We start from the raw sequence: 23,949 nt of genomic DNA, 5'->3' as shown, positions 1-23,949 counted from the left end.
TATTCGTGTGACGGCTTTTATTTCTCTAGGATATATTCCTAGGAGTGGGACTGCTGGATCATATGGTATTTCTATTTTAGCTTTCTAAGGAAGTGCCATATCATTTTCCAAAATGGTTGTATCATTATGCATTCCCTCCAGCAGTGCATAAGTGTTGCTATCTCCCCGCAGCCTCTCTAACATTTATTATTTCCAGTGTTTTTGATTTGTGCCAGTAATGCTAGGGTGAGATGGTATCTCATTGTGGTTTTAATTTGCATTTCTCTAATGGCTAGTGATCGCAAGTATTTCCTTATGTGTCTGTTGGCCATTTGAATGTCTTCTTTGGTGAAGTGTCTGTTCATTTCCTTTGCCTATTTTTTAACAGGATTATTTGTCTTTTTGTTGTAGAGGTGTTAGATTTTCTTGTAGATTTTAGAGATTAGACCTTTGTCTGACTTGTAATGTCCAAAAATTTTTCCCAGTGTGTAGGTTCTCTTTTTACTCTTTTGGTGAAGTCTTTTGATGAGCATAAGTGTTTAATTTTTAGATGATCCCAGTTATCTAGCTTATCTTCTTGAGTTTGTGTGTTGTTGGTGATGGATTGTATCCTGTTAAGGCCATGTATTAGGGCCTCTAGCATTGACACTATATTTTCTTATATGAACCTTAAAGTTTTGGGCTTTATATTTAGGTCTTTGATCTATTTTGAATTAGCTTTTGTATATGGTGTGAGGTATGGGTCCTGTTTCATTTTTTTGCAGATGGACATCCAGTTTTGCCAGCACCATTTGTTAAAAAGACTGTCTTTTCACGATACGATAGACTGTGGGCCCTAGTCGAAGATCAGATGATGGTAAGTGGATGGATTTATATCTGGGTTCTCAGTTATGTTCCTCTGGTCACTGTATCTGTCACTGTACCAGTACAAGGCTGTTTTGACTACCATAGCTATATAGTAGGTTCTGAGGTCAGGTAGTGAATCCTCCTTACTCGTCTTCTTCCGAGGCTTCTTCCCTTTCCATATAAAGTTAATGATTAGTTTTTCTGTCTCTTTAAAGAATGTTGTCGGTATTTGGATCAGGATGACATTGTATTTGTAAATTGCTTTGGGTAGAATTGTCATTTTCACAATGTTGAGTCTACCTATCCATGAGCATGTTATGTTTTTCCATTTATGTAGATCCCTTTGGGTTTCTTGCAGTAGTGTTTTGTAATTCTCTTTGTATAGGTCTTTTACATCCCTGGTTAGATTTATTCTTAAGTGCTTTTATTTTTTAAGGTGATATTATAAATGCTATCGTTTTCCTGATTTTCTTTTCATTGTTCTCTTTATTAGTGTACAGGAATCCAGCTGATTTTTGTATGTTTATCTTGTATCCTGGTACTCTACTGAATCTTTCTATTAGTTCCAGTAGTTTTCTTATGGAGTCTTTAAGGTTTTCTATGTATGGTATCATATTATCCACAAACAAGGAGAGTTTAACTTCTTCATTACCAATTTGGATGTCCTTTGTTTCTTTTTCTTGCCTTATTATTCTAGGTAGGACTTCCAGCACAATGTTAAATAGGAGTGATGATAAAGGGCATCCTTGTCTGGTTTATGTTCTCAAGGGGGAATGTTTTCAGCCTCTCTCCATTAAGAACGATGTTGGCTGTTGGTTTTGCATAAATGCCCTTTATTATGTTGAGAAATTTCCCTTCTACACCTGTTTTATTGAGAGTTTTTATCAGGAATGGGTATTGGACTTTGTCGAATGCCTTTTCTGCATCAATTGAGATGATCATGTGATTCTTTTCTTTTTTGGATATGATGCTGAATTCCATTGGCTAGAATTTATTGAGATTTTTTGCATCTATATTCATGAGACATATTGGTCTGTAATTTTCTTTTTTTGTGGCATCTTTGCCTGGTTTTGGTGTAAGGGTTATGCTGGCTTCATAGAATGAATTCTAAAGTGTTGCTTCCTTTCCTATGTTCTGAAATAGTTTGAGCAGTACTGGTAAAAATCTCTTCTCCGAATGTTTGGTAGAATTCTTCAGTGAAGCCATCTGGGCCAGGGCTTCTTTTTATTTGGAGGGTTTTTTTTTTATTACCTTCTCAATCTCGTCTTGTTATGGGTCTGTTTCAGATTTTCAACATAACTTTGTGTTAGTTTTTGTAGGTAATGAGTTTCTAGAAATTTATCCATTTCCTCTAGGTTTTCAAATTTGTTGGAGTATAGTTTTTCATAATATTCTGTTAGGATCTTTTCATTTCAGTTGGGTCTGTTGTAATGTCGCCCATTTCATTTCTTATTTGGGTTATTTGCATCCCCTCCTGTTATTCTTTTGTCAGTCTGGCCAGTGGTTTGTCGATTTTGTTGATCCTTTCAAAGAACTAACTTTTGCTTTGATTCTTTCTATTGTTTTTCTGTTCTCTATTTCATTTATTTCTGCTCTGATCTTTATTATTTCCTTTCTTCTGGTGGCTGTGGGCTTTTTTTGCTGTTCTCTTTCTATTTGTCTGAGTTGTGTGGTTAATGTTTTGATTTTGTCCCTTTCTTCTTTTTTGAAGTGTGCATCTGTTGCTATAAATTGTCCTATGAGGACTGCCTTTACTGTGTCCCAAAGACTTTGGTATGATGTGTTTTCATTCTCGTTTGACTCTAGGAATTTTTTTATTGCATCTCTGATTTCTTCTATTACCCAGAGGAATGTAAGCAGGGTGTTATTCAGTTTCTACGTAATTGATTTTTTTTTTCCTTGCTTTTCCTGTTGTTAATTTCTACCTTGATGACCTTGTGGTCAGAGAAGATATTTTGTATTATCTCAAAGTTTTTGATCTTGTTGAGGATTGTTCTGCAGCCTAAGATGTGGTCTATTCTGGAAAACGTTCCATGTGCACTGGAAAAGAATGTGTACTTTGCAGCTGTTGGGTGTAGTGTTCTATATATGTCTATGAGGTCAGGTTGGCTGATTGTGTCCTTTAGTTCTCCTGTATCTTTGCTGAGTCTTTCTAGATGTTCTGTCCTTTACTGATAGTGGTGTGTTGAAGTCTCTGACTATTATTGTGGAACTGTTAATTTCTCCTTTCAGTGCTGATAAAGTTTGTTTTATGTATTTTGGAGTCCTGGCATTGGGTGCGTAGATGTTTATTATGGTTATGTCTTCAAGAGGGATCATCCTCTTAATCATTATATAGTGTCCTTGTTTGTCGTTTATGGTGGATTTTGTTTTAAAGTCTATTTTATCTAAGATTAGCATTGCTACTTCTGCTGTTTTTTCGGTAGCTGTTTGCTTGATGTATTTTTTTCCAACCTTTGATTTTTAATAAATTTATGTCTTTGTTTCCAAGGTGTGTCTCTTGTAGACAGCATATTGATGTATCCTGTTTTTTTTAATCCATTCTGTCACTTTCCATCTCTTTATGGGTGCATTGAGGCCATTTACATTCAGTGTAATTATTGATAGGTGTGAGTTTATTGCTGTCATTTTATAGTGCTTTTTTTTTGTGGTACTGATGTTTTCTTTCTTCCTCTTACTCTCTTGTGCTAAATTCATTGTATTTGTGGATATTTTTTCATTTCTCTTGTTTCTGTAGGTTTGTTTTTACTGAGACTTTATGTTTTTCTTCTTTATTTTGATGAGTAGGTTTGTTAACTTTCTTTGGGGTTACCTTTAAATTCACCCTTATCTTCCTAGGTTTGAACCTGTCTATTATTACTTGATATTACCTTGCTTTCCTCTCTATTAGAAGGTTCTATATCTACACTGTTCAGTCCCTCTTTCATTGTTCTGATGTTGTTGTCATTTACAGATTAACCTCTCGGTTCCCTGTGGTAATTCTTTTGGTTTTGGATAGTCCTTGAGACTTCATTTCCTAGGTTGGTATCTGACTGGTCCAATCCCGCATCCTAGATTCAGCCTGTGGTCTGATCCTGTTTGTTCTCAGATCAAAGGACTCCCTTTAATAATTTTTGTAAGTTTGGTTTGGTTTTTACATACACCCTTAATTTGTGTTTATCTGGAAATGTCCTAATTTCACCATCATATTTGAACAAAAGTTTTGCAGGATATATTACTCTTGCCTAGAAATTTTTTTCTTTCAAGGTTTTATATACATCATCCCCTTGCCTTCTTGCCTGCATGGTTTCTGGTGAATAATCTGAGCTTAGTCTTGTTTCTCCTCTGTGTGTGACTTTTTGTTTTTTCAAGCTGTTCTCAGGATTCTTTGTTTGTCTTTGGTTTTGGCAAGTGTGATTATGATATGCCTTGGTGATTTTCTGTTGAGGGCTATCCTATATTGGGTTTGTTGTGCTTCTTGGTGGGCCAGCTTTTCATCTTTCATGATATTGGGGAAGTTTTCTGTCAGCAGTTTTTCAATGATTATCTGTGTTTTCTGTTTTTCTCCCCCTGTTCTGGAACTCGGATCACTCGAAAATTTTTGGTTTTGATTGTATCCCACATAATTCTCAGGGTCTCTTCATTTTTCTCTGTTCTTTTTTTGTTTATTTTATATCCAATTGTTTGTCTTCAATTTCGCTGATCTTGTCTTCCATGGTTGAAACCTGCTCCTCAGCCCTTCTATAACACTGTCCATTTCTGAAATCTTGTTGTTTATCTTTTGGATTTCTAATTGTTGTTTTTGTATGATTCTAGTGGTGAATTTATTTTGGCATTTTGTTCCCGTATTATTTTCCTGACTTCTTCCATTTTTTTGTCTGTATTTTCCATGAACTTGTCTGCTTTTTCCATAAATTTGTCTATTTTTTCCTCATTTTTGTCTGCTTTTTTGGTTCAACTCTTGGATAGCTCTGAATATTAGAGATTTGAATTCCCTATCAGGTAGTTCTAGTGCCATTTCTTCTACCAGAAAGTCGTCCTACTGGAACCATCCTGTCCTGTTTTTGTTTATGTTTTGATATGTCTGCTGTCTTCAGGACATTCAGTAGTTATTTTCCTCATTTATTGATTGTAGATTTTTTTGTTTCATCCTGCGTTTTTGTTTTATTTGCTTATGTCTGAACAGGCAGTCTGTGCATTCTTTGTTGTTTGCTCATCCCTGGGCACGATATTTTTTACCTCCTTCTCCAATGGACAGTGTCAGACCCCCAGGTATGGTACAGCAGGGCAGGTCCAGCTGAAGGGGAGTTGCTGGGATCGGTTGTTTGTGGCATGTACTAGGGCTGACAGAGTGGGCTGGGAATCAGTGCAAGGCATGTTCCAGTGAGCCATGCCTGTGCTGCTTGGAGGTGTGATGTTCAGCACACAGTGCAGATAGGCAGGAAGGAGGGGGCAGATTATGATGTCTGGAGCTAAGATGGGTATGGGAAAGAGGAGGGAGGAACGGGTGCCAAAAACAAAGAAACAAAAAAGAGTGCTAAGGGAGCTACTGTTGGATTAGGAGATGAGAGACTGAGCAATGAAGAAAAACAAAAAGAACAAGGGTAAAAGAAGAAAAATGAACAAATAAAAATTAGAAAAAAGAAAAAGAAAAGCAAAACTCCCAGGGATCCCACTGTTGTGGCTGTGAGGACTGAGGAAGTTGCTCCCAGGCCATGAAAGTTTCACACAGTAGACAGGATGAGAAGGTAAGTATAGAGAGATGAGAAACTGAGAAATGAAGAAAGACAAAAAAGGGAAAAAGAGAGAAAAGAAAAGAAAACAAAAAAACAGAAAAAAAAAAACAAGAAAAAGTAATGCCCTCAGCATCCCACTGCATATCTGTGTAAACTGAGGGAGTAGCTCCCAAGCTGCGCAGTAGTGCCCAGCTAGAAGGGGGTCCCAAGCTGAAAAAATAAAAAGAAAACAAAGAAAGAAAGAAATAAATAGCCCTGGGGATCCCACCAGCACGGCGGCATGTGCCCGGAAGCAGTTCCACAGTTAAATGACATTACACAGCCTTTCAGGAAGAAGCAAAGATGGCACATTGAGCCAGGTATTTGAGAGAAAGAAGGGGTAGGTGGCGAGAGTTATGGAAGAAATCAAAAGAAGCAGAAAAAAGCAACACCAGCAGCCAACAAATGGCACTCAGGGCTTCAGCCAGTGTAGGCGGTTGGAATCCAAGTGGCACTGGGGTGAAGCCTGTGCTTCCCGGCCAAGAGACTGTGGCCACCGGAAGCAGAGGAGGCTGAGTTGAGGGTGAAGAAGGGTGGGGAGTGGGAAAGCGTACATCGCTGGTTACCAGTTGTTCTGTCTCTTGCTGGAAGCTCCATGAAGCTGCTTTCCCGTACCCCCTGTTCACCAGTCTCTGATAGAATCCAAGATGGTGGATTTGTGCTGCATTAGCTAATAGGGGACCTCTGCATGAGTCTCTCCTGTCTCTCTGTTCTCTGTCAGTTTCTTATTCCATTCAATGTTTGGCTGAGTTCTTTATCTCTTCATTTGATGCTCAAGGTTTCAGGACTGACATTTGTGTCGTTTGACTTAGTTTTTCAGATCTTTGCTGTGGAGGGACAGCACGGTGCCTCTGTCTGTAGTGCCATGTTGCCTGGAAATCACCATTATTTCTACAGAAGAAAATATGCTCTGGGTTCCAAATAGCTTACTTATAAATGAGATTTACAGTTTTTTCTTAAGTTGAATAATTCTTATACTTCTGACTTTTTTTTCAGGTAGATGAATAAATTGATGGAAACTATAGAAACAACTCTTTCTTTGTAATCCTCCCTAATTATTATATGGCAAGACAGTTGGTGTTGACTTGTGGTCCGGTCTGCTCAACCACAAACTGCAACAGGGATTCTCATGAATCAACCTCACTAAGAATTCAGTAAATATATGGAATGAATAAATGAATGTGAATGAGTGAAATCTGATCAAAATGACCTAATTCATAATTTATCCATTGCCGTTGAGTCAATCCCAACTCATAGCCACCTTACAGTACAGAGTAGAACTACCCCTTAGCATTTCCAAGGAGCGATTGGTGGATTCAAACTGCCGATCTTTTTGTTAGCAGCTGAGTTCTTAACCACTGTGCCACCAGGGTTCCAATCAATAATTTAGTTATATATGTACTTATTTTTCAGAAAAGAAACTAGAGAAAACCATGACCTATTTCTGGCTCTGGTGCCAACGAAAGATCAGTCAAAAACAACCATGTGTGACATAATTTATTTGGTTTAGAATGAACAGACTGGACATTAATATGTTTAATATATTTTGGGATTTGTGCCATTATGTTGTTATTGTTTTTAAGTCTTTATTTTTCCAAAAATATATTTTGACCTTACAGTCAAGAAGAATAGGCTAATTCTGGGACAAAAGAGGAGAGTTAAATTTTGGAATTTTAGGAGGAAAGATAGTTTCAGGGTCAGAACAATTTGCAGTGGGTACATTGAATCATAAATCATTAATTAAAAAAATATAGTCACACGTAGTCATGCAGCTGGGGTATTGATAAGACAATACCATTTTAGAGCTTTTTAGGAGCAAAAGTTTAAATCCCCTCCATTTCATGATCAACTTTTTGTCTAGTCTTCTTCCCGAACTAATTGGAAAAGACTGACCACGAGGTATTGGTAGATCTTTTGTTAATGGAGCTGTCTGAGGCAGCAGCTCAGACACCTCGCTTGTAAGGAAATGCCTACAATGAAATAAGTAGTTTGGGAGCATGCTGTAAATGTAGAACAAGACTAATGGGACAAATCCCATCATGACTCCTCTATGTGGAGGCAAGGACACAGCTGCCCTATCAGAAAATTCTTGAGGAAATAGGGTCTTGGTGCAGGTGAAAAATTCAGGAAACCTGTCAGGACTAGGCGTAGTTAGGAGCAGAAACTGTGCAGCAAAACTGCTTGGGCTCAAATCCTAGATCCACCACTTCCGACCTGCATGGCCTGGGGCAAGTTACTTATTATACTCTCTTCACTCAAGAATCAGGGCTAGTAGTAATCTAGACTGCATAGGGTAATTCTGAAAATCAAATGAGTTAATGTCCATAAAGTTACTTAAAACAGTGCATGGCATATAGTAAGTTTTCAACTAATGTTAGTTTTTCACTCCATGGCTTGGTGTATTTGAGAACTTGGTCAAGTTACTGCTTCTCTGAATTTTATTTTCCCCATCCAAGACGACACCATGAGCCAGTACCAAACCAAGGTCACAGTCTCCAAATTGTGCGCTTTCTAAGACATCTCACTGAGTTAGTGACGTGAGGCATTGGTGGCTTAGTGGTAGAATTGTCACCTTACATGCCAGAGATACTGATTCTATTCTTGGCCAATGTAATGCATGTGCAGCCACTACCCATCTACCAGGGGAGGCTTGCATGTAGCTATGATGCTAAACAGGTTTTAGTGGAACTTCTAGACTGAGATGGACTAGGAAGAAAGGACTGGTGATCTATTTCCAAAAATCAGCCTATGAAAACCCTACGGATCACGATGGTCTGATCACAACAGTCCAATCCATAACTGATCATGGGGATGATGCAAGACCGGGCAGCATTCTGTTCTGCTGTGCAGAGGGTTGCCATGAGTCAGGGGCCAGCTCAATGGAGCTAACAACAACAGGGGGAGGAGGAGGCCAAGTAAATAATAACAAGCACTGACATTTCGGTACAACTCAGAAAACTAGCAGAAGTGGATTAAAGTGGAAGAGATTATCAATTTCACTGCAAGAATTTCCCGATCAGCAAGTGATGTTTCTGAGCTGCTGCCTCAGCTAGCTCCATTTACAAAAGATCTACTACTAACTAGTGCTCATCTTCTCTCCTTAGTTTGAGAATGCAAAGAGCAGACCAAAGGTTGATCATGGGATTGAGCGAGATTTAAGCTTATGCTCCTACAAAATTCTAGTAATATTTTATCAACACCTCAGCTTCGATGGCTGGCGTGGATCTGTATTTTTTTAATTTATGATTTGATGCATCCTCTCTATGTTATTCTGATCCTGAAATTACCTATACCCTTAAAATTCCAAATTTAACTCTCTTTTTTTTTTTTTTGCCCTGATAATGTCCTTCCCTCAAAACATTCCTACACATAGCCATGATTTTCACCTCCAGTCACAATTCGTTGCCCTTAGAGTCACTCTGGAGACTGAGTTTGTCACAACCTTTCTGCATATAACTCTCCCATAATCATTTCAGCCCAGAAAATTCCAGTCACAATTGCCTTCTGGGGATCTAAATTAGCTTATGGCAAAGTGACAGCTCATTCAGTACCTCTAAGTCCCCAGCCTCTCGCCATCAACTCCTATTCACAGATTCATATTTTATAGAAAAACTTTAAATGAAAGCTTAGATTAAACAGAGATTGTAGCTTGGTCCAGATACCTGCTTGAATTTACATTCTCTGTGGGGGAACGTGGCTAAATTCTAAACAACAGTTAAATGTATTCAGTGTTATTAAAAAGTCTGAGTCTCTTAGGAAAGGCAGCCTGACCAAATGAATACAGGGCCAATTCAGGACTGGAACGTGAATGTGGCAATGATACACTTGAAGTTTCAAATTTAGCTTCTGAAACTGTGGTTCTGCTAAAGTTCTTTTGCTCCAGGAAGAAAATGTCTATGTATAGACCATTTTCAGGGAAGTGATACTATTGAGAATATTTAATACTTGACCTCAGTGAGTGCAGAGTACGTGGACAGACAGCTGAGTGGGAATCAGGAGCTTGAATCAATGAGATTTGTTACTAAATAGCTGTGTGATCTTGGGCAAGTCACAACTCTTATGAAACTCATTTTTCTCATCTATGAAATCAAGGCTAAGGCAAGATGATTACTAAGTCTCATCCCATGCTAAAATTCTTTTCCATGTACTTTCAGTGGCCAAGCTCAATTGGCAAATTTTGAAGATCCAGAATCTAAACTTGACACTTCCAATGAACCTGACTCACTCTAATGGTTCTATATTTCTCTACACTCTTTGGAAATATACATACAAGATGCTGTTATTACCTTCCTGATTCTAATACAAAATTTAAATAAATAATTATAAGATTTTCCCCTTTGCAGGAATAAGAAGAGATGTTTGAGTTTTGAAAACATGCCTAAAGGTCATATCTCAATGCAAAATTACTTGTTATATCAAGAACAAGCTTTCTTCTGCTTAAATCAATAGAAATTGTCCTAAACTTTTTTTTGGTTGTTACTTTTGTTGGTTTGAATTTATTCTCACTCTTGAAATCACTGTTTCACATAGTAAGACACCAAATGAGGGAGACCCTGGTGTGGTAGAAAGACCAAAGGACTGAACCCTAGAAAATCTAGTCGCAGTTCTACACCCTGAATAAATGGCCTAACATCTCGTTTTCTCAGCTTCTCCATGATAAGTAGAAAAGACAAGGAAAATAATCTTTAATGTATTCTCTTGGTCTAAAATTTTATTACTCAGGAAAATATACTCCTATCAGTCAGCCTAGATTCTTAGATCTCACATGGAAAAACTGACATGATTGGATATCCGTACCAGATACATAACAAGCACTCCATAAATATTTGTTTAATACAGAACAAGTTGAGCAGAGGTACCCACCAAATTCTGCTATGCCCAAGCTCATTATAAGCACTGAGGAAGAGCTAAAGATTTCAGAGGAGGAGTATAAACTTATGTAATTACTGTTTCAGGTGAACTCTTAAAAAATTCACTTATAAAATTCACAGTTTAGGAGTGTATGTTTTCTACAACAGATTCAGATGGTTTGCATACCATATTTGCAGCCAAACGGATATTTTTTTAATTATCATATTTTTTTGCAAACAATGCGCCCACATAAATAATGCGCCCACACATAGTGCGCCTAGGAAAATAATGCACGTGAGTGGCAAAAAACATACAATGTGTGTGTTATTTCGTAAAATGTTGTATAACATGTTTTTACAGTTTCTGAAAATTAGTCCTGTAGCTGTATCTTTTGAGATGTGCAATTACTCCAAATGCACCTAATGTCACTTAAAGCTAAGAGAGTCAAGAAAGCTTATTAATGTACTCAGAGTTGTACAAGAAAAAATAAACATAAAAGAAAATGTCCAAATCAGGACTGAAGTCAAATCTCAGCTATTTCTGAACTGATGATTTCTAAAGGCTGGCTAGAAGCTAATGTCTCCCAAGGTACCGAAAGCTGTTTTATTATCTGGGGAGGGATGTCAATGGGCTGTGTGACCTTGGGCAAGTCACTTAGTTTCCCATTTATAAAATCAGGAACTTGAACACATATCTTTCCCAGATCTAAAGTTCTATTCCTCTGGGTCTAAGAACTAATGCTTTCTTGCAGATGAAGCTTAATCCTGTCACAGACTGGCCTGTTATTACAATACTGTGCAGTTCAAATATAACCCAAACAAAATCTCGTCTTGCACAGCACAAAAACAATGTCAAGAGCAAGCTTGATTTACATGGGCATTAGGTGTAGCCTCAGATTTCAGCATAATTACAGGTTCCCACCAAGAGGGCCCTGGGTTGTCTTCCACACTGCTCAACTGTGCAGTAAACCTTCAGGATGTGAGATCAGTGTTTGTCCTGATAAACAAATGAATCAACGTTCAGCAAATATACTAAATCATCAGCTCCCCGCTCCTCACTCTCCCTTCCCTGCCAAATTCCTATGGAAACAAACAAACAAAAAAGTCAGAAGAGAAAGGAAAGCAGAAAATATTTTAGGTCCACTACATGACTACAATTGCCCTACATTTTATCAGCATTGCCTGCACCTGCCCTCCCACCTAGCAGAACTATTTTCAGCACAGAGGCCAATGCTTATTTTTGTAGACCTATTAAGCCACATCTCCTGTTAGGCACTTTTTGTTAAGGAAGTTATTCCTTAAACCCAACGAGCTGTTTTCTCAAATGTACCTTTTGGAATAAGGGGACAGGAAGTCTGAGAAGACATAGTTAGCTCAGAACTACCTCCTCACAACTACAGCACCAGAAAGATAAACTCCAGGAACTTTTCTTCCTTAATAACAGCTCAGTAGCACCACATTGTATGACAGATAGTCATCTTGTTTCGTTACTTGGTCATTATACGTCCTGGATAATTATACTTTTTATTCTAATTTAATTTGAATTAAGCCCAATGTGTTTAACTTTCAAGATCTAACACTCAAATCTGCCAGACACTAGCCTGTGGTTAGGAATGCAAGACTCCTGGGAAAACATCTGGCCTTGTTCTGAATAAATGCCTGAATTCATTTTAGTCCCATCTAAAATCTCTCTGAATGTCCTTCCTAAAGAAATGTATGCTGCACATACCTTATTTTAAAATAAAAATAGAATGAGAAGTGGCCATTAGGAGAACTATGAATGGGGAAATGCTTGATGCATTACCACTAAAATAATTACTAAAATTATCCTATTATTTTAAAGATCCACAAATCAACCCAAGTATTCCAATTTGACAAAAGTGTTTTCAATAGACTGCAGCCATTTTTTGCTCTCTCATTATTCTCACATTGTCATTCTTAATTTATTGAGTCACTATCATAACTACAGAGTGCAAAGTATTAAATAGTCTTTCTATATATATTGTACTTATCATGTGGTTATTAAGGCACTGAAAGCATAATAAAAAATATTATGGGAATATCTCGGGTATCAATTAATTAGCAGTTAACAGCAAGTGTTGTTCTTTTGCTAATGCATATATACATACACACACACACATGTACATGTACATGTATGTATTTGTGTGTGTATATATATATATATATATATATATAGTGGACTATAAGTAGGGAGTGTTTGCATTTCAATTTATGGACTACGTTTGAGAATAAGCAAGATATCCAAACAAACATAGATGCAACTCTACTCTAGCCACAAAGAATCCTATGGTATTCTCTTAATCTACCTTCTCTGAGTGTAGAGCCAGAACACAAGAAAATACTTTTAACTAATTCTAGACATTTTCTCTTTGTTTAGTGCTGAAAAGTTGAGAGACCACGCACCATCAGCTGATAAAATGTTGAAACATCCAAGGTAAGTGGAAATGGAGTTCACTTGAATTTAGGAGGGGAGAGGAAATGATGCAATACCTGTACTTCCTCATGTTCTCCTTCAGAAGGTCTAATCATCAAATAAGAGTTTACATTTGTTGTGTGAGTAAATACAAATGGTCCAAAGCATGTGTGCCAAACTCAAGGCCTTAGTCCTCAGGGTGGACTCAACAACCCTCGAGAGGTAACATTAGTTATATTCTAATTTGACATAGGCAAATAACTGGCATTTTATCTTGTGTAATAAATAAATAAATAAATATTAGTTAACGACATTATAATTTTTTTTCCAGTAATTCTCCTCAGCAAGTATTTGCATAGAATACTGCAGTGGTATATGTTATATTCTCCTTTTCCTGTCGGTTGGAAATATTTAAAATATGTTAAAAAGTTGCACTGAAATGTATAATTTACAGAAGGTAAAATGTAACACATCCATCTAGTATTTGTTTGGACTGAGAAGAATCACTGAGAATTCCTGGATGACGTTCATTTACAAAAGCCATTCCACCTCACCACTTGTGGACTGTGAGGCATGTAGGGCTGCAAAAGCATGCCTCAGTTTCCTCATTTTCCCAAGTTCTTTTGAATTGCCTGAAATTGACCCTCTTCACAATACACTGAATGTGTCATTAGTGCACATTCCTGAATCTTCCCCCTCCCTCATCCAAGTCACTAAAATCTAGAGCCTGCCAGGAACATTCTCTCTGTGGAACATGTTTGTAATATTTTTAACGTGGTGGTTCCACTGCAGCAATTGAACATCAATGACTTTGTGACACCATCACTTGGGCTATGTTGATCAATAGTTTGATACAAGCTAAATATATATATCATAAGATAAGTTTCCATATTAGTAAGTTATGTGCAAAGCATACAACCTCACCCATCATTGAACCTTAGTCCTTATGGACCTCCAGCCTCTAAGGTGGATATCAGCAAAGAGAGGTCGGTCACAGAGGGAGAGCCAGAGATAAGATGGAAGTTAGGCATCATCTAGCAGAGAAACCATGCATCACTGACAGCCATGCTTACAATACCTTCTCATCCCCAAACAGGCCAAGAACTGCTCTCAGCAAACTGTTTATTCTCTGTGAAGTCACTTATATTTCTAGAGATTTGTGCATGACTTCCCAGATTTCTTCCCTATAGTCGATAATACATAAATTATAGGGAATGCTATAAAAACAGCAATGCTGAGACAGATAAGGTTAACTGCGCTGGCAGAATAAAAGAGCTGTTAAAAGACTACCACCTAGAAGTTGGGTAAAAGGAACCACATCCTGTCAACATAAAATAAGATTAGAACAACCTTTAAATTACTACTTCCTCCTTAGTGTTTTTCTAGTCCCTTTCCCCTCCTTACAGGCTCCACATGCACAGAAGAACAAAGTGTGACTGCTGTTTTGGCCCACTGAAAGGGGTGAAATAATACAGAAGATCAGTGTGCTTGTGCCATATCCCATATCCCATAATAAGTGATGTCAAGAGTTGCCAAGGGGACTCCGTCTTGAATATCAGAATGTTCTATCTTGGATTCCAGATGTGTGCGTGACTAATTAGTATGCACTACCATTCCAACTAGTACCCGCCCCTTCGAAGAAACCCAATGAATATTCATTGCTCTATTGTCCCCACCAAACCCATATAAGCCTTAGCCTCGCTTCCCCTTGCAAACCAGTCGTATAGAGAGGCATGAGCCCTGACTGACTCCTATTATTTCTCATGAGTAAAATAAACCTGTTAGAGCTGAGCCCCAAAATTGTTTCCTCTGTGTATTCTTACAAGAGAAAGAAAAAGACCCACTGAGTCTGGAGGGCCTCTGTGCCCTCAGCGGTAACAATGCCATTCAGGTTGCACAAGAAATCTTTTATTTCTTTTCCCTTTATAATATAGTTCATATGTAGAATGTCATTGGGTTTAAAGGATAGGACTAGTACCCCATCTGGAAGTAAATCCACTTTAAAAATCTAGTTCTGCTTCCAGCATGAGCGTGTGAGGAGCTCCATGAACCTGCTTCCAATGAAACTGGTGAAAATTATGGAAAAAAAAAATACTGTATCTGAAAATGGACCTAAGAGCATACTTCTAATGAAGAAACAATTATTCAAGAAAATCTACTAAAATATAGTAGAACAGTGACAGTTTGTGGTATTTGAATCAAGACTCACTCTCTTTTTTCCTTCTCCTGAGTAAGGCAAAAACTCCACTCCAGACCAATGCAACCAATAACATAGGACTCCCTCTCCTCCCAGCTCAGAGTCAGAGGGCAACTTTCCCAGGAAGGGCAAAATGTCAGCTGCCTCCAGCTACCTGTTGCTAAAACTAAGTTCCAGGTGAGTAGGGGCAAGAGGTGAAGATTCGCTGCTTCTGCCCAGCCCCCACTCATGGGGAGGATGCTCTACTTTGAGCCTGGCACCACTGACAATACTTGAGACTTGATTACTTTTGCCCTGGCTGGTAAGGCAGAGGTACCATGCTGAGAGACGCAATCTAAGAAGAACGGAGACTACTTCCATCCCTCCACCAGGTGCTCAGTTCCTAATGTGGGGTTGTCACTCAGAGAGAAGCACACCATTGTCCACAACCCCAGCTCCCAAGCCATGTCTCAGTGATTTTTGCCTGGGCAGAGAAGCAGATCATAAACTGAGAGCTCTAAATCTCTTCCCAAAGGAATTGAATTCATTTGCAATAGGATGAGTGCAAGCTTAAGTGCACTCACAAAAAACACTGGAGGTTGTGGGGAAAGACAATTGGGAGGAGAGTGGTAGATTCATTAGAGATACAGGCTAACCTAGCCAAAACCTGGCTAGTTTGCCAGAGAGAACTGGGAAAAGAGACCCTCCTGGATCAGAACAAATCTCAAACACTACCTTAGGAACTATCCCTTCAAAGGAGTCTGAATTTGATTGGATCAGCCTGTGGAGAATTTTATGCCTCAGGGCATTGTTGGAAATAATAGAGCACTCAGCTAGCAATTAGTAGAGCTGAAAATCTGGGTGTGGTCAGGGAAAAAGATAAAGAAAGCTTGTTAATACCACTGCCATCTCAGGGTGTCTGCGGGCACACCAAAGCCTAGGCCCTCTGAAAAACAGAAGTATCCAGAGTTGCTACAATATATTATATATAACATCCAGTTTCCAGTAAAAAAGTTATGAGACAGCAAAGAAACAGGAAAGTATAACACATACACAAGAAAAAAAAAAGCAGCAGAAACTGCCTATGAGAATAATCAGGAGTTGGATTTAAAAGACAAAGCCTTCAAAGTAGTCATTGTAAATGTGCTTAAAGAACTAAAGAAGACCATGTTTAAAGAAGCGAAGTAAGGTATATGACAATGTCACATCAAGTAGAAAATACCAATAAAGAGATAAAAATCATATAGAAGAACCAAATGGAAATTCTGGAGTTGAAAAGTACAATAACAAGAATAAACAAATTAATAGTAGATTTGAACTGACAAAGAATTACTGAACTTGAAAATAGATTAATAGAGATTATGCAATCTGAAGAACAAAAAGGATAAAAAAAAATCAAACCCATTGCCATCGAGTTAATTCCTACTTATAGCAACTCTATAGGACAGAGTAGAAATGCCCCATAGAGTTTCCAAGGAGTGCCTGGTGGATTTGAACTGCAGACCTTTTGTTTAGCAGCCATAGCACTTAACCTCTACACCAGCAGGGTTTCCAAAAAAGGATAAACAATGAAGTAAAATGAAGAGAATTTCAGTGAAACATGGGCCACATTTAACCACACCAACGTATGCATAATGAAAGTACCAGAAGAAGAGAGAGGAAGGAGCAGAAAAAAAGTTCAAATAAATAATGGTGAAATCTTCCCAATTTATTGAAAAACATTAATATACACATCCAAGAAGCTCAACAAACTCCAAGTAGTATAAACACAAAGAGATCCACAAACCGACACATCATAGTAAAATACTGTATGTACTCTAACCACAATGTAATGGAATTAGAAATAAAGAACAGAAAGAAGTTTGAGAAATTCACAAATCACCCTAAAACACCAATGAGTCAATGAAGAAATCAAAAGGGAATTTAGAAAATACTTTGAGATGAATGAAAATGAAAACACAATGTACCAAATTTATGGGGTGAAGATAAAGCAGTGCATGGGAGAAAATTTATAAATGTAAATATCTATATTAAAAAAGGAAAAAAGATCTCAAATCAATAAGTTAACCTTCCACCTTTAGACACTAGAAGAAGAGGAGCAAACTAAATCTAAAGCAAGCATAAAGGAAGAAATTATAAGTATTAGAGCATAAATTAATGAAATAGAGAATAGAAAAACAGTAGAGAAAATTAATGAAATGAAAAGCTATTTCTTTAAAAAGATAAACAAAATTGACAAACATTTAGGTAGATTAATCAAGAAAAAATAGGAGACTCAAATTACTAGAGTCAGAAATAAAAGAGGGCACATTAGAACAAACCTTGCAGAAATAAAAAGGATTATAAAAGAATGTCATGAACGATTGTACACCAATAAATTACATAACTAAGATGAAATTAACAAAGTCCTAGAAAAACACAAACTAGAAAAGCTGACTCAAGAGGAGACAGAATCTGAATAGACCTATAACAAGTATAAGGATTGAAGCATTAATCAGAAAACTACCCATAAAGAGAGTTTCACAGGTGGCTTCACAGGTGAATACTACCAAGCATAAAATTAAAACAACAACAACAACAAATTATCCACAGTCTTCCAAAAAGTAGAAGACATGATCATCTCAATCGACACAGAAAAGGCATTTGATGAAGTCCAACACACATACCTGATAAAAATTCTCAATAAAATGGGATGTAAGGGATTTTCTTAACATAATAAAGGACATCTTCTCTCTCTCCACATGCCATACATATATCGGTTCCAGACCTGGGTTTTGGAAGACCTGGGGTTTGTAAGGAGCCCTGGTGGTGTGGTTATTAGAAAAGTCAATTATCAAAAGTTTGAGCTTACCAGTGGCTACGCGGGAGAAAGATGTGGCAGTCTGTTTCCATAAAGATTACAGCCTTGGAAAGCCTATGGGGCAGTTCTACTCTGTCCTATAGGGTCTCTATAAGTCAGAATCGACTCGATGGCAGTGGGTTTGGTTTATACAAAACCAACAACCAAAGTCATTCTCAATGGAGAGAGGCTGAAAGCATTCCCCCTGAGAACTAGAACAAGACAAAGATGCCTTTATCACCAATCCTATTTAATTGAATATTGTGCTGGAAGTCCTAGCTAGAGCAGTAAGGCAAGAAAAACAAAGAAAGGGCATCCAAATTGGAAAGGAAGAAGTAAAACTATCCCTATTTGCCGATGATAGGCTACTATACATAGATAACTCAAAGGAGTCCACAAGAAAAATACTGGCACTAATAAAAAGATTCAGTTGTTGTAGCAGGATACAACATACAAAAATCTGTTGGAATCCTATACATCAACAGCAAGAACTTTGAAAAGGAAATCAGGAAAAAAATACCATTTATAATAGCCCCTAAAAAGATAAAATACTTAGGAATAAATCTAACCAGGGACGTAAAAGACCTACACAAAGAAAAATACAAAACATTATTGCAAGAAACCAAAAGAGACCTACATAAATGTAAAAATGTACAATGACCACGGATAGGAAGACTGAATATTGTGAAATGTCAACTCTACCCAAAGTGATCTACAGATAAAATGCAATCTCAATACAAATGCCAATAGCATTCTGCAAGGAGATAGAAAAACTAATCATCAACTTTATATTGAAAGGAAAGAGGCCCTGGATAAGCAAAGTATTTTTTTTTCTATTTTTTTTTTTTTTTGTTATTGTTTATTTTTGTAGTTTAAATGAAGTTTACATTTCAAGTTAGTCTCCATACAAAAATTTATACATACATTGTTATGTGACCTTAATTGCTCTCCCCTTACTGTGACAGCACACTCTTCCTTTTCACCCCGATTCCCTGTGTCCATTCAACCTGTTCCTAACCCTCTTTGCCTTCCCCTCTCACCTCCAGACAGAAGCTGCCCATTTAGTCTCTTGTATCTACTTAAGCCGAAGGCACACTCCTCATGAGTATCAGTTTATGTCCCACAGTCCAGTCCAATCCCCGCCTGAAGAGTTGGCCTCGGAAATTACTTTAGTTTTGGGCTGATAGAGAATGCAGGGGCCATACTTTCTGGGGTTCCTCCAGTCTCATTCAGACCATCAAGTCTGGTCTTCCTACCAGAATTTGAGTTCTGCACCCCACCTTTCTCCTAATCCATCAGGGACTGTCTGTTGTGTTCCCTGTCAGGGTAGTCATTGGTGATAGCCCGGCACCATCTAGTTCTTCTGGTCTCAGGCTGATGAAGTCTCTGGTTTATGTGGTCCTTTCTGTCTCTTGGGCTAATACTTTCCTTGGGTCTTTGGTGTTCTTCATTCTCCTTTACTCCAGGTGGTTGGGACCAATTGATGCATTTTTTTGCAAGCTTTTAAGACCCCAGATGCCACTCACCAAAGTAAGATGCAGAACATTTTCTTAATAAGCTTTGTTATGCCAATTGACCTAGATGTCCCCTGAAAGCATGATCCCCAGACCCCTACCCCCGCTACTCTGTCCCTCAAAGTGTTTGATTGTATTCAGGAAACTTCTTAGCTAAGCAAAGCATTATTGAAGAAAAAGAACAAACAAACCACCTGATCTCAGAACCTACTATACAGCCACGGCAGTCAGAACAGCCTGGTACTGTACAACAGACACATAGACCAATGGAAAAGAACTGAGAACCCAGACATAAATCCATCCACCTATGGTCAGCTGATCTTTGACAAAGGACCAAAGTCCATTAACTGGGGGAAAAGACCGTCTTTTTAACAAATGATGCTGGCAAAACTGGATGCGCATCTGCAAAAAAAAAGGAAATAGGACCCATACTTCATACTATACACAAAAACTAACTCAAAATGGATCAAAGACCTAAATATAAAACCTAAAATGATAAAGATATGGAAGAAAAAATAGGGACAACAGTAGGGGTTCTAATGCATGGCATAAATTCAATACAAACCATATCTAACAGTTTACAAACACCAGAAGATAAACTAGATAACTAGGAGCTCCTAAAAATTAAACACTTATGTTCATCAAAAGACGTTTCCAAAAGAATGAAAAGAGAAGCTACAGACTGGGAAAAAAAATTTGGCTACAACATATCCAACAAGGGTCTAATATCTAAAATCTATGGAATACTTCAATACCTCAATAACAAAAACACAAATAATCCAATTAAAAAATGGGCAAAGGATATGAACAGACACTTTACCAAAGAAGCATGCAGGCAGCCAACAGACACATGAGGAAATGCTCTTGATCTTTAGCCATTAGAGAAACGCAAATCAAAACTACAATGAGATACCATCTCACCCCAACATTACTGGCATGAATTAAAAAACAAAACAAAATAATAAATGTTGGAAAGTTTTCAGTGTGGTTGAAACTCGTATGCACTGCTGGTGGGAATGTAAAATGGTAAAATCACTATAGAAAATGACATGGCACCTCAAAGAACTAGAAATAGAAATACCATACAATCCAGCTATTCCACTCCTAGGAACATATCCTAGAGAAATAAAAGCCATCACAAGAATGGACATATGCATGCTCATGTTCATTGCAGCACTACTCACAATAGCAAAAAGATGAAAACAATCTAAGTGCCCATCAACTGGTGAATGGATAAACAAACTATGGTACACACAATGGAATACTATGCAATATTAAAGAACAATGATGAATCTGCAAAACATTTCACAACATGGATGAATCTGGAGGGCGTTATGCTGAGTGAAATAAGTCAATCACAAAAGGACAAATATTGTATGAGACCAGTTTTCTAAAAACCCAAGAAAAGGTTTACACACAGGAAAAAACAATCTTTGATGGTTACAAGGGTGGGGAGTGATGGGGACAAGTGTTAACTTTGATGAAAGGAAAGACAACACACAATATTGGAGAAGTCAACACAATTTGGCCAAGGCAAAGCCATAGAAGCTTCCTAGACACATCCAAACATGTTGAAGAACTGAGTTGCTGGGGCCTAGTGCTGGAGACCATGGTCTTGGGGGACATGTAGGTCAGTCGGCATAAAATAGTTCATACGAAAATGTACCATATCCTACTTTGCTGACTAGTGTCTAGAGTCTTAAAAGCTTGCTAACAGTCATCTAAAATACATCTATTTGTCCCATCATGTTTGGAGCAAAGGAGAATGAAGAAAACCAAAAACACAAGGAAAATATCAGTCCAAAGAACTAAGGGACCACATGAACCACAGCCTCCATCAGCCTGAACCCAGGAGAACTACATGGAGCCCGACAACCACCACCAGCCTCTCTGACAGAAATTACAGTAGAAGTTTCCTGACAGAGCAGGAGAAAAATGTAGAACAAAATTCAGATTCACAAAAAGAACAGACTTACTGGTCTGACAGACTGGAGGAACCCCTGAGAGTATGGCTCCAGGACAGCCTACAAACTCAGAAAGGAAGCCACTCCTGAAGTCTACCTTTCAGCCAAACATCAGATGGCCCTATAATAGAAACAACACATGCGAGGAACATGCTTCTTAGTTCAATCAAGTACAGGAGAAAAAATGGCAACACCTCCCAAAAGCAAAGACGAGAAGGCAGGAAGTGACAGGAAAACCGGAGGAATGGACACAGGGAACCTGGGTATAAAGGGAAAGAGTGAGAGTACTGACACATTGTGGGAATTGAAACCAACGTCACAAAACAATTTGTGTATAAATTTTTGAATGAGATACTAATTTGTGCTGTAAACTTTCACCTAAAACATAGTAAATTAAAAAAAAAAAATAGAAGGAATATTTCCTAACTCATTCTACAAAGCCAGTATTACCCTGATTCCAAAACTAAAGAAAGACATCACCTGTAAAGAAAACTAAAGGCCAATATTCCTTGTGAATATAGTAATTCTCAGCAAAATACTAGCAAACCAAATCTAGTAACATACACCATGACCAAATAAGATTTATCCCAGGAACGTACGTTAGTTTAACATCCAAATTTTAACTTATGTAATACACCATGTCAAGAAAATAAAAACCAAAAACCACATGATCATCATAACAGATGAAGAAAAAGCATTTGAAAAGATCCAACACCCTATCATAATAAAAACACTCAACAAACTAGAAATAGAATGGAACTTCCTCAACCTGATAAAGGTATGTGTGAAAAACCCACAGCTAGTATCATACTTAATGGTGAAAGACTGGATGCTTTCCCCTTAAAATCAAGAACAGACAAGGATGTTTGCTCTCACTATTTTTATTCAGTATTTAACTGTAAATTCTAGCTAGGGCATTTAAACAAGAAAACACTGGGATAAATCTTCATAATCTTGGATTCAGCAACCAAAACTATGAGCAACAAAAGCAATATTAGAAAAATTGGACTTCACTTAAAAGTTTTTCATAGAACAAAAGTTGCTTCATAGGATACTATCAAAAAATTTAAAAAATAACCCAGAGAATGGAAGAAAATAATGGCAAATCATATACCTGAAAAGGGACTTGTATCTACAATATATAAAGAACTCTTATAACTCAATACTAAAGAGACAACCCAATTAAAAAATGGACAAAGGATCTAAATAGACATTTCTCTAAGAAAGAGATACAAAAAAGTCAATAATCACATGAAAAGATACTCAACATGATTACTCAGGGAAATACAAATCAAAACCACAATGAGATATCACTTCTCACCCACTAGGATGGCTACAATTAAAAAATCAGATAATGACAAGTTTTTAGCAAGGATGAGGAGAATTAAAATCCTTATGCACGGCTGGTGGGAATGTAAACTATGCAGGCACTTTGGAAAACACTTTGGCAGTTCCTCAAATGGTTAAACATTGAGTTACCATACAACCCAGGAATTCTACTCCTAGATAAATGCACAAGATAAAAAATAGCATATGACCACACAAAAAGATACACAAATGTTTATAGCAGCATTAATCATAATAGCTAAAAGGTGGAAAAAACCCAAATGCCCATCAACAGATGAACGAATAAACAAAATGTGGTATATGCATACAATGGAATGTTATTCTGTCATAAAGAGAAATGAAGTACTGATACAGGCTGTAACATGAATATAATTTTTAAAACATGTCTTCACTCTTTGATAGTGTCATTTTCACACAGTTATGTCAAAATTGATGATTCAAAATGTCCCTCATTGCTTTGGAATTTCCCTTTCTGCTACAATCAACTTGTCTCTCAAATTTTTAATCTGTGAACAATTAGTATTGCAACCTCTATGGCCTATTTTAACATTTCAGGCTGGTGAATCAGCTTTTTAAAATCCGTGGTTCCACAACACTAAACTTCTACTGATTTTATTAGGAAAAGAAAGTAAATTAATTGTCTTACCTTAAAACCTAATCATTGTCTCTTCTCTTTATCTTTTTTCTTCGTTGGCCAAAGAGTCATGTCCTGCTTGCTTTGAATTTTTTTTTTCCTTTCTCAATCAGTTTTTCAGGGCATTCTGTACATATTTTTTCCATATCTGTTTCTTTACTGCAAGTTTTATACATTTGTGTTTCAAATAAAATATTAAAATTTTAACATGTTTATTAAATAATTATGTACAGATTTATATAAAATTGTTATGTAATTCTATGCTGCAAATAAGAGTTTAGTTTTTGTAATTTGTCTTATTAAAAATAGAACCTTAGACTAAAGGGAAATCCTAGACTAAAGGAAAGGACTGAGATGAAATAAAGAAAGCATGAATCCAAATGGACACAAAATCCAGCTCATTTTGATTCAGCCTATAAAAATTTACAAACAAAGCAGTTTTTGTACGATAGACTTCTCCTCTCTTTGGACATTTACAAAAACTTCCAACAAACCAGTACTAAGCATGTTCTCAGCCATCAAAAGGGTTGTCTAGAGTTTGTTCTTGCCTTTACTACCTCCAATAACGAAAAGTACATCGATTGCTCAACTCTTGTGTGTAAATGCCACTAA

The sequence above is a fragment of the Trichechus manatus genome, unplaced genomic scaffold (assembly GCF_000243295.1).
Source record: "Trichechus manatus latirostris isolate Lorelei unplaced genomic scaffold, TriManLat1.0 scaffold00241, whole genome shotgun sequence".
NCBI lineage: Eukaryota > Metazoa > Chordata > Mammalia > Sirenia > Trichechidae > Trichechus > Trichechus manatus.
Note: the sequence above shows the minus strand (reverse complement) of the source record.